At 42.8% G+C, this 9,377-nt stretch overlaps 1 long non-coding RNA gene across 1 annotated transcript in view; it reads right to left on the bottom strand.

The window, feature by feature from the left end:
- LOC147751933 (uncharacterized) overlaps positions 1-9,349 on the bottom strand; it is a 43,426-nt gene extending 34,077 nt beyond the window's left edge. Inside the window, exon 1 of the long non-coding RNA XR_015315483.1 lies at positions 8,791-9,349. This is a non-coding gene — a long non-coding RNA (uncharacterized LOC147751933). The remainder of the gene's footprint in view (positions 1-8,790) is intronic.
- Between the last annotated feature and the right edge of the window lie 28 nt (positions 9,350-9,377).

The raw sequence follows: 9,377 nt of genomic DNA on the forward strand, positions 1-9,377 counted from the left end.
CAAACAAAGAAACAAGGCAAGCTGACAGCAGCGGTAGCGGCTCAAATAATGGCCAATGTACTCATGGAAGAGGGTAGTTTATTGAAGTTTCTCGCCAACCTACGTGAAAAACATAGACATATATATGTATTATTTATATCCGTACGTATGAGGCATGGGTGAGTGATAATGATTTTGGACTTTTTTTTTAATTTCTTGTTAGTTTGTCGGTTTGACACGTTCGGAGCCGAGACAGCGACGACAGTTTTGTTGTGTTTGAATATCAACCCGGCGAGCACCATGAAACAAGTGCACGGAGCGCGTTTCAAGAGAGCTATGCAGCAGATATATTTGTCTAGAATATGTGATTCCTGTAACATACCTTTCGTGTTAATAAATACGCTTTTTTATTTGAATAAATTCCAGTTTGTCACCAAAGGCTAGCCATTAAGTTTGTCATATTGTCGCATATGTCAAGCTTTACATAGAAAGAAATGAAAATACTTTGGTTATGGCAAATTTAGCTTTCGTAGTAGCCGCTACGGCCACCTTCACCTATGACAGTTTAACCCATTATTTCCTCCATGGCATGACAGCTGCGAACTTCACTTCGCTCAAGGTGACCCACTGGCTCACTGTCAGTGAACCCTATGACTGCAGCAGCAAATGAGCGCTACGGCGGACGGAGGATTTTTTAAAAACAGCATAAATTGACACAACAACAACAACAAGAGCGAACAGCAGAAGACGACGACGACGATGACAATGGCATCAACAACGATGCTTCGTCCTCTTCATCAGTAACAAGGACAACAAAAACACTGACAGCACTGTCAGTAAAGACCACATTAAGGCGACCGTAAAATGGGCGACACGCAAGGATAGCAAGCTTAACGCAAGGAGTAGCAGCAACGGCGAAGATGATCACCAGACTGGAAAGACAGAACGCTGTGCATTTAAATGGCTTATCATTCTTAGCATAGCGAACTATTGACAAGTGACTGCGAGCTTACTTACGTCAGAAGTTGCTATTCAGCTGACCTCTATTGCAATGTGGACCAACGGCGTTTCGTTCAGTGTCGACGCCGCTGGTCCTCATTTAACGTCGAAGCATTTTCACTCGTTACTGCTGCATAATAAATACACTCTCTCAAGCATTTCTTAACGGCGGGCAGCTACAGCGGTATCAACTAATAATCGCAGCCGCCATAGACATGGAAAAGGAGATGGGTATTCATGGCGTAAAAACTTTATGGAGATGACTAGGAGAGACAAATGAAACGCGCAAAAAGCCTGATAGTGATGTGTATTTTCACCGCTTTTTTTTCAAGTTTCACCGCTCAAAGTAACGAAATTTTTGAAGTGCGTAGAAACGAAATTAGGGGCCTGCTTCAGAGTGAGAAGGTACATTACGTTAAGACAAACGGAGTCCAGAAGTTTCTCCATAGATCGATCTGTGGCATGAACGTGATGCAGGCTTAGGTTTGAATCGTGCATATGCTTTTTTTCATTCCTAGTTTTAATGAATCCATTAGAAGCAGGAGTCGTCTCCCACTAAGCATAATTCGCTGTAGGGAGTTTCACAGTCTCATTTTCACCGCCTTTGCGGAGGATAGGCTACATTGTAAAAAGAAAACTGAAAGACGTTTAAATTTAGTAGCAGTATATACCAAAGTGCTAATAAAATAATGGCAGTCGTTGTTTACGGCCTGCTTTTCTCTGTTGTCCCGTTTACTGATAATCAAATGTTCTATGTCATCTAAAATCTTGTTGGAAGGGCTTTGTAGCCATTTTATCATAAGTTTAGACCCCAAAAGGATTTTTCTCACTTGCTGCGCCGCGTTCTTCTTCAAGGTCAAAGAGTTCACAGACCAACCTGTAATAGAGGTGGTACGTGCGGTGAAATTCGACGAGAATCGCCTTAAACCAATTTTGAAACAAGATGAGCCCATGTTTCTTTTGATAGAGCAATCGCCGTAAAGGAAACAAATTTCCGGGACTGCTTCTCCAGCTTCTGAATATTGGCAAAAAGGCGCTGTCGGATATTTCCTCTTTGTGATCCAAGCTCAAAATAAAACTTTTGCTTCGTACGAAACGGTGCCAACACGAAAACGGCTTTTCCACGATGTCTATTAGCAAACGGAAGAGTGAAAAAGAAAACGCAGATAAATAAAAACACAGTCGTCAGCCTTTTCCCCAGTTTTATTATTTCTTCAGTGTAAGCTGTTTTTATTAAAGCACCACTGTACTATGAATACAGAGCTGACGATTTCATCATAAATAATAAAAGCACATGAGCAATTAAGTATTATATGCAGTTAACACCTTACTCACATACTGTACAATTGATCGACAGGCACAGCTTTTAGCCGAAGTTTCTTGGCCGTTAATCGCTTCGCATGCTTGAGAGTACCTCCCCTTTGATAAGTGAGCTGACGTCTATCGGCTAAAAGAGCGTGAGGATCATTGTTTTGAAAAAAGGTCAGCACACGAAATGGCTTGTCTCCGCTTTAACTCACGCTACGTCTCAACGCAGTCTCAACAATGGCGAGCTCTTGACTCACCATTGTTGAGACTGTCCTAAAGTTGAACGATCTTCAGCGCAGTCCAACTGTCATATGAAAGTATCGGGTATGTACCTCTATTTGTCTTTTTTGCGGTTTTTTTACTTCTTCTGTCTTCACCCCGCACACTGCCTGCAAATATGTGAGAATGCCAGCATCTCCCAAATTCCTCCAAATAATGTAATAGAATTACCTTGTAATTCCTCTTCCATTACTGTTTCCTACACAGATTATCGATAATATATGCTAATATGTGTACACTCTGTATGTGGCATTGTGTGTCTCCGCAAAACGTAACTTCGTTTGTCAACAACGGTCTACCGGTCGTTATCAGGTTTGTTTATCGTGGCGACCTCGTCGTTAGAAACGTTTCTACGATGGCGACTGGCGTAGTGTTAACTCATAACCTTTGTTACGTTACCCCGTTATGACGAATTCTCGACTACCTTATTGCAAAGGCATTGTTGGTGTGGCTGTTGCTGTTGTTACAGTTGTCGATAGCCCCGACCGAGGCTTTTCGTAGCAGTAGTGCCGGCACTCTTAACGGTACCCGTAATTCAGGCCCGCCTCATCCACAGCAATAATGCCGGATGAATGGTGACGAATACAAAGACAGCGAGCACCAATGCCCCTCAGCTATTGTTGTCATTACCACAGCGACATCGTCTAATACCGCTAAGGAAACGACCGACTGCGTCTGGCAAACTTCGCCGTTAGGGTCCTTGGCGCTGTCTTTTCGTTATTATAAATGCCAGCCGAATGCTAAACGGCGAGCCTCGAAGGGAACAGAAGCAAAGACAGTAGCGTGAGACATGGCCCAATCCATGAAATCAGTGTCCGCACCATGAACGATAAATGTGGCAGAAAACACGCGTTGACACCATTCTATGGAAGATAAAGGAAGGTGTTTTCGACTCAATGGTAAGACGATGTCAGAAACCTGTTGGTACAATCCGTGTTCTCGATGGGATCATAACTTGGGCAGCAACTAAGGTATCCTGGGTTAGGTCCCACTAAGTTCAACCGAGGCACATTTTTCGGACACTATGGGGAGATTTTGGTCCCTAGACAGACTAACAATTAAGGGATGGCCTGACAAGCCCATTTCTTCACGACGAGATGGTCGTTTAGATAACTTCGGCTACGCTAGCATTGTATTCAATTTGTCCATTTCCTTGATCTTGACTAGACTTATCTGTTCGGTTCAGCTTTGCTAAGTCATGAGTCAACCCATTTCGACGCTAAGACGACAACTACCCGACATAGATCGTCACATGCAGCCGGACAATTCTCAGTTGCCTTTACAAGACAGTCATTTAGGGCTCAGTCCTTAGCGCGTAGCTGACCAGTAAACATACGGTTATCAGCCCGTCAAACATATCGGGTGGCCAACCGTCAGTTCGGTGTCATCCACCTGACGGCAGCAACGAACCGCCGCATTATCAAGTGGGTTCCGCGTACTCCCCTACTCAACGCGACTTGGCGTTACATTGTGGGTAACAACAGCACTCGGTTATCTATCTGTATTTACAATTCCGCGCCGAGAGCACGACAGCGATCGTTATTTGCGGATCGCTGTTGGTAGCTTACTTCAACCAGCTGCTATAATAACCGCAGCGACAAGCACTGAACTGCTTCGCGTTGGATACAAAAAAAGTATGACAGACAAACCACTAAGTTGACCAGGTGACTGATGAACAAATTCTTAGATGCTCAAACCATTTGTGCTGCGGTCGGTTACTGGTGAGTGATCACTGTTTGGCAATCAGAGCAGCAGTGATGAGCTAGATCGGCATAGCACTGTGCATGTGGGTTTCTTACACTGATTCCGTTGGTATGACCACAGCAATGACGACGGGGTATGCGCTGCATGGTGCCCAAGTGATGACGCAAGTTTTGCCCAAGCTGTTGCGTTTTCAAGTCGGTTCTACAGAGGCCAGTCATTTTAACCAGGCAGCAAAAGTATGTATGGAATGGGACAGAAAGATCAAACGCCGGACGATTACTCAACAGCAAACCATCCAGAAAGCGACGAAAAACAGAAACTTTGCGAGCAATGTAGACCGCGTCTGCTAATTCATCGGAGCGTTGGGAATAATAGAATCAGCAAATGCCGACGGCTCTGAGAACTGCGGATGTTGTTGCCGTGTCTTCCTCAATGTTTTGCAGCAAAATACATCAAAAATAGTGCACACGCGCTCCGCACGAATTAGCAAACTTTGTCTTAGTGGGTGCCTCAGCCCAAAGCAAAGAAACGGCCGCAGCCTTCTGCCCAAGCGGCTAATTAATAAAGAGGAGCACCCCGTTTGGACCGAAATTCGAAGTAGACGAAGTGGACTGATGCAAACGAAGATAACAGTCTGCACTATTGAAAATGACCGGCAAAAAGTGCAGCAACAGCAATAACGCTTACAAGAAGCCAAACAAGAGCTAACCGAGCTGAAAACTCCGTTCGTGTCGTCATCGTGGTCAGCGTTTCTTTTTTAGTCGTGCTGTCTCCCCTCCGTGTCTCTGTGGTAACCGGGCAGTCCTCTGCACCAGTACTTGGCTCTCAAACGATTACATTCGCTAATATACTCAAGGGATGTCCGGTTTGCCTTCAGTTGTAGACGGTTATAGTCAGCTCCGAGCGATAACCGTATTTCGCTCTCTGGCTCATTGCTTGCGTTGCCTTCGGTTGTTACGCAAGGGAAACGAGTGAAAAAAAGATCAGCAAGCAAATGGTTACAACTGTTAGCCTTATAGTTATTATAGGCACCGTTGCTGACAGACTACGTCGGGACGTGTTACGCAATAAGCAACCGCCCAACGACCAACACATTTTGGTACAACGAAGGCAGTGGTGACACCCCAGTTTATTACTGTCAACAGAAAAACACCAACCAAATTTGTCGGCACGTAATGCTAAGGCTTTGCTAACAAGGCGACAATAACATCAAATGTGTCGGAGGAAATAAGAGGGAAAATGGACAGGAAAATCAAACGGACTAAACAAAAGCTATCAGGCCTCGTAGAATGGAGATGGTAAACCAAACACGGAAATGCAAACGATTTCGGGTGCGGTGTTTACTTAAGGTATAAACGACGACTATATACTAAAAAACTGAAAAATGTTGACAAGGACATGGTGGACTGTACGTGATGAAACATGATAGTCGTCCTATGTAGTAATTTGGCGGCATTAGCGTAAGCAGCGGAATGGCAAAGTTATTTCAAATAAACTGAAAAACGAACGAAAACACACGGAAGTGAAGAATAAGGACAACGCACGAATTTAGTTCGAACTAGATTCGTATATCGTCGAAGTATTGGATTTTTTGCCTAAAATTAGTTCCTCATATCGCCTCCTCGAACAGCTTATGAAAGCGCGTAGAGGGTTCACATTTTAGAGGGGAACTTGCCTATGGAACATGAACGCGGGTGAATAAGATAAGCTGTGCGATTTTTTTTTTCCAGGAAACAACGGCACTTTTGCAATTTCCGAGATTGACGCTTCAGAGCCACTATTTAGGGGCAGCATTTTTGAGTGCAGATTTATGTCCACTTTCCCCCTACCTATGCGCCGGTAACAAATTGTAAAAAATAAGCTATTTGATCTCGCCATGTAAATGTATTTCAATACTAAGCACAAAAGAAATCCATCAACAAATATTTTCTGCGATCTGCCGTTTACAGCGGTAGTGATAAAGAAAGGCTATACTACGTTTTATTTTTTATTGGAATCAATACCAATTTTAGAGCCGACTATTTTTAAATAACTAATTAACATGTTACACGGTGCTCTCCGTAGGGAACGATTTGGACTATAGTAACTCTTTTTTTTTTTTTTTTGAGAATCCGTTTCACTTTTGAGCGATCCATTGATTCTAATAAACTCCCAAACATCTTCTGAATCCCGAACGAAGTAGTAATCATTTTCAGGTCGACTTACGACTATTAAAAGTTGGGTCTCATCATGCTAATGTGTTGTCAGTGATCAACGTATACTGGTCAAGGCTGGCGTTTCCGTAAAAGCGCAAATATATTTTGACCACTCGGTAGGAAAAAACATATTGGAAATTGCTGTTGCCTCATCTAATTGGGACACTGAACCGGATGACATAGAAGAGTTTAAGTCTTGAAACAAATATTGGTCGAATCCCGCATGTATTTTAGGCCAAGTTGGATGCTTCTCAAATTGATTCCATCTATCACAAGCATCTAAGTCAATAAATACTATTTTTCTCTACATTTTTAACGGCGCATATATTCCCCATAAACGCAGTCAATATTAGCATGCGCTTTCATATGTATCATAAGCATCACACAATCTCTTTCTTCTAACAAAAGATCAAAACGAATTATTTCTTAAATGAAGTTTTGAGTGTTATCCTAGCTAAAATAATAGAGAGGTATTTTTTTTTGAGTAGTTTTTTTAGGTAGTAGATCCTTGAGGTTGTTATGCAACTTGCACACAAACGTGTGCACTACGCAGTCGACAACACTAGGCCACTGCTTTCCTTATTACTTTCACCGCGCGCACAGGCTATCATGTATTGCCTGTAACTTTAAGGCTCAAACCACCTGTTACCAACTAGCCCCGTCCCAAATCTTTTAATGCGATCGTGTATATAGAGTGTATAGCTAACGACATTGTACCTCGTCGATTACGGAAGACTGCAATTCTGTGACAACATGAAATTAAATTTACAACTTCAAAAGTTTTTATTTTTGATAGGGTATTTAAGAAATAGTTTCAAAAAGCTTTTACGGCTGAAGACTACTTAGTCACACAGATGCTAGGTGGTTCCCATGATCGATGAAAAATGGCTAGAGCCGTACCTTATGAAATATATTCGTGTATCGTATGCGGGAGCCGTTACAAGCCCCAAAACAAATATCAACTTCGTTTTTTTTTTCGTTCTGTCGTAATTTGTTATCCGTTAAGCGTACAGTGGACAGCAGATTGTAACATCAGAAACATAGTAATATAAATAGGAGACGATTTCTAACTAATAAAAGAGACTCAGACTTGAATTCGACCCTTCGGCTCATCTGTAGTTATTTTCCTTTCAACTCGCTGCTAACCGACTCTAGTCATTACCTCAATAGGTGTTAGTTTTGCTTTTACTCTCCGTCTAAAACAAATTTGCCTTGTTTTTTTTTAGTGAAGGGTTTATGCGATAGTTTGTAATAGTACCTTTAATAAATGCCGTATGCTTCGAGATATGGCCAAACACATTCTAGTTAAACGTCAGGACATAACACAATGTGTCTAACTCTTTTCTGTCACCATTTCGTTTGCAAATGAATTCCCGTGTACGCTGATTTCTATCTTACTATTACTTACATTTATATCAAATTTACTTTTTCTCAATAAAACTTTTATGTTCCGCTGTACATAACTTATTCGTTTTACTTTATTACAATGTTCTAATTTTTATAAGAGCTTTGACAAACCATATGATGTATGTAGGTTATATTATACAAATTATAGCAGTCCCCTTAGTAAGCAAGTTTTGGCCTATTACCAATTTGGCATGACAGCTTTGCGACAATTAGACGTTTCGGAGAAGCGCCTATAAACTTGGCCCGATTCACAGACGTTACTTGGAACGCACCAATCTGCCTCAGCTCCTCACCCTTCAAACTGCTCAAGCTCAATCAACACGCACCTCAGCTACGCAGCAAGCATATGAGAAACGCATTGGAAAATAGCGCGACATGAACGTATGCAGATACGTACCATACGATGGCATGCAGGAATAAACCTTTTATGGAACAACAACGCATTTTCTTTTAGGTTCTCTGTCGCGTCACTCCGCCTATGTGAGGTCGCGTCAAGAGTTCTTTCTGTAGCGTCAAACAAACGGTAGCTACTGCTGCTATTCAATGTTTACCAGCTGCCCGATAAAAAATCCAGTGTAGTCCGTTGTAACTGCTGCAATTTTCAAAACAGTAGCCCTCCGTAACTCTCTGTTATATGGCGGCAGCAGGCGCGAGAACAACATCGGTAACAAAGCGAAAAGACGGCGCCGTAAAACGGAGTCATTGACTCCTCTCGACCGGTATAATTCACCAACGGATACTTTTCTTAGAGCAGCTCGCAGCAACAGCCAGATCTGACTTTAGCCGTTCTCGGCTCCTCCGGTGAAGACCAAGAGGACATAAGAGCTCAACTGTAGTAACTTGTAGCAATAATCACGCGAAATACTGTAACTCAACTCAATGCAAATATTATTAGAATATTCTGTCGAAGTAAACTTACCGTCACGCTTTAAACTCCAACCGTTGACTATATGCTTCGGATCTATCCACTCGGAAAATCGCACTGAATGCTCTTTATATCCTGTCAAGTTGCGCGCAACATTTTATCCAACGAATGGCTAATCCACGAAGGGAGCAGAGTACTCCCTTCTACTAACGAGCACTTCAGTAACCACACGTACATACAGACATACACCAATTATACTTGGTAACTACTAGGCACGAAACTCGTTTATACGAACGAAGCTATCTATATAGGCAAACACAAGGCAATACGACCACGAAAATCACTAATCAATGCTGCCATTGGCCCGGAGGAGGACTTGCTATACGGGGAGAAGTATCCTTCGGCACCACGGATGCTGCCTGTCTCTGTGGACTGTATTGTGCTAGCCGCTCGGCTAAAACTTCACTTGTGACAGGCCAGACCCGTTGGCGGCTGCGGAAGGAACTTGCGGGATGAAATATTTACAAGATGGCGCCCCCAGCGGTTGTGCCACTGAGGGCTAAAGCAATGACGCCTTCAGAACGAAGACCATTGAAGGGAGAGGGTAGTCGAAGTGATGCCGTATAGACAACAACTAAGAC

Source organism: Varroa jacobsoni, unplaced genomic scaffold (assembly GCF_002532875.2).
Source record: "Varroa jacobsoni isolate VJ856 unplaced genomic scaffold, vjacob_1.0 contig01084, whole genome shotgun sequence".
Taxonomy (NCBI): domain Eukaryota; kingdom Metazoa; phylum Arthropoda; class Arachnida; order Mesostigmata; family Varroidae; genus Varroa; species Varroa jacobsoni.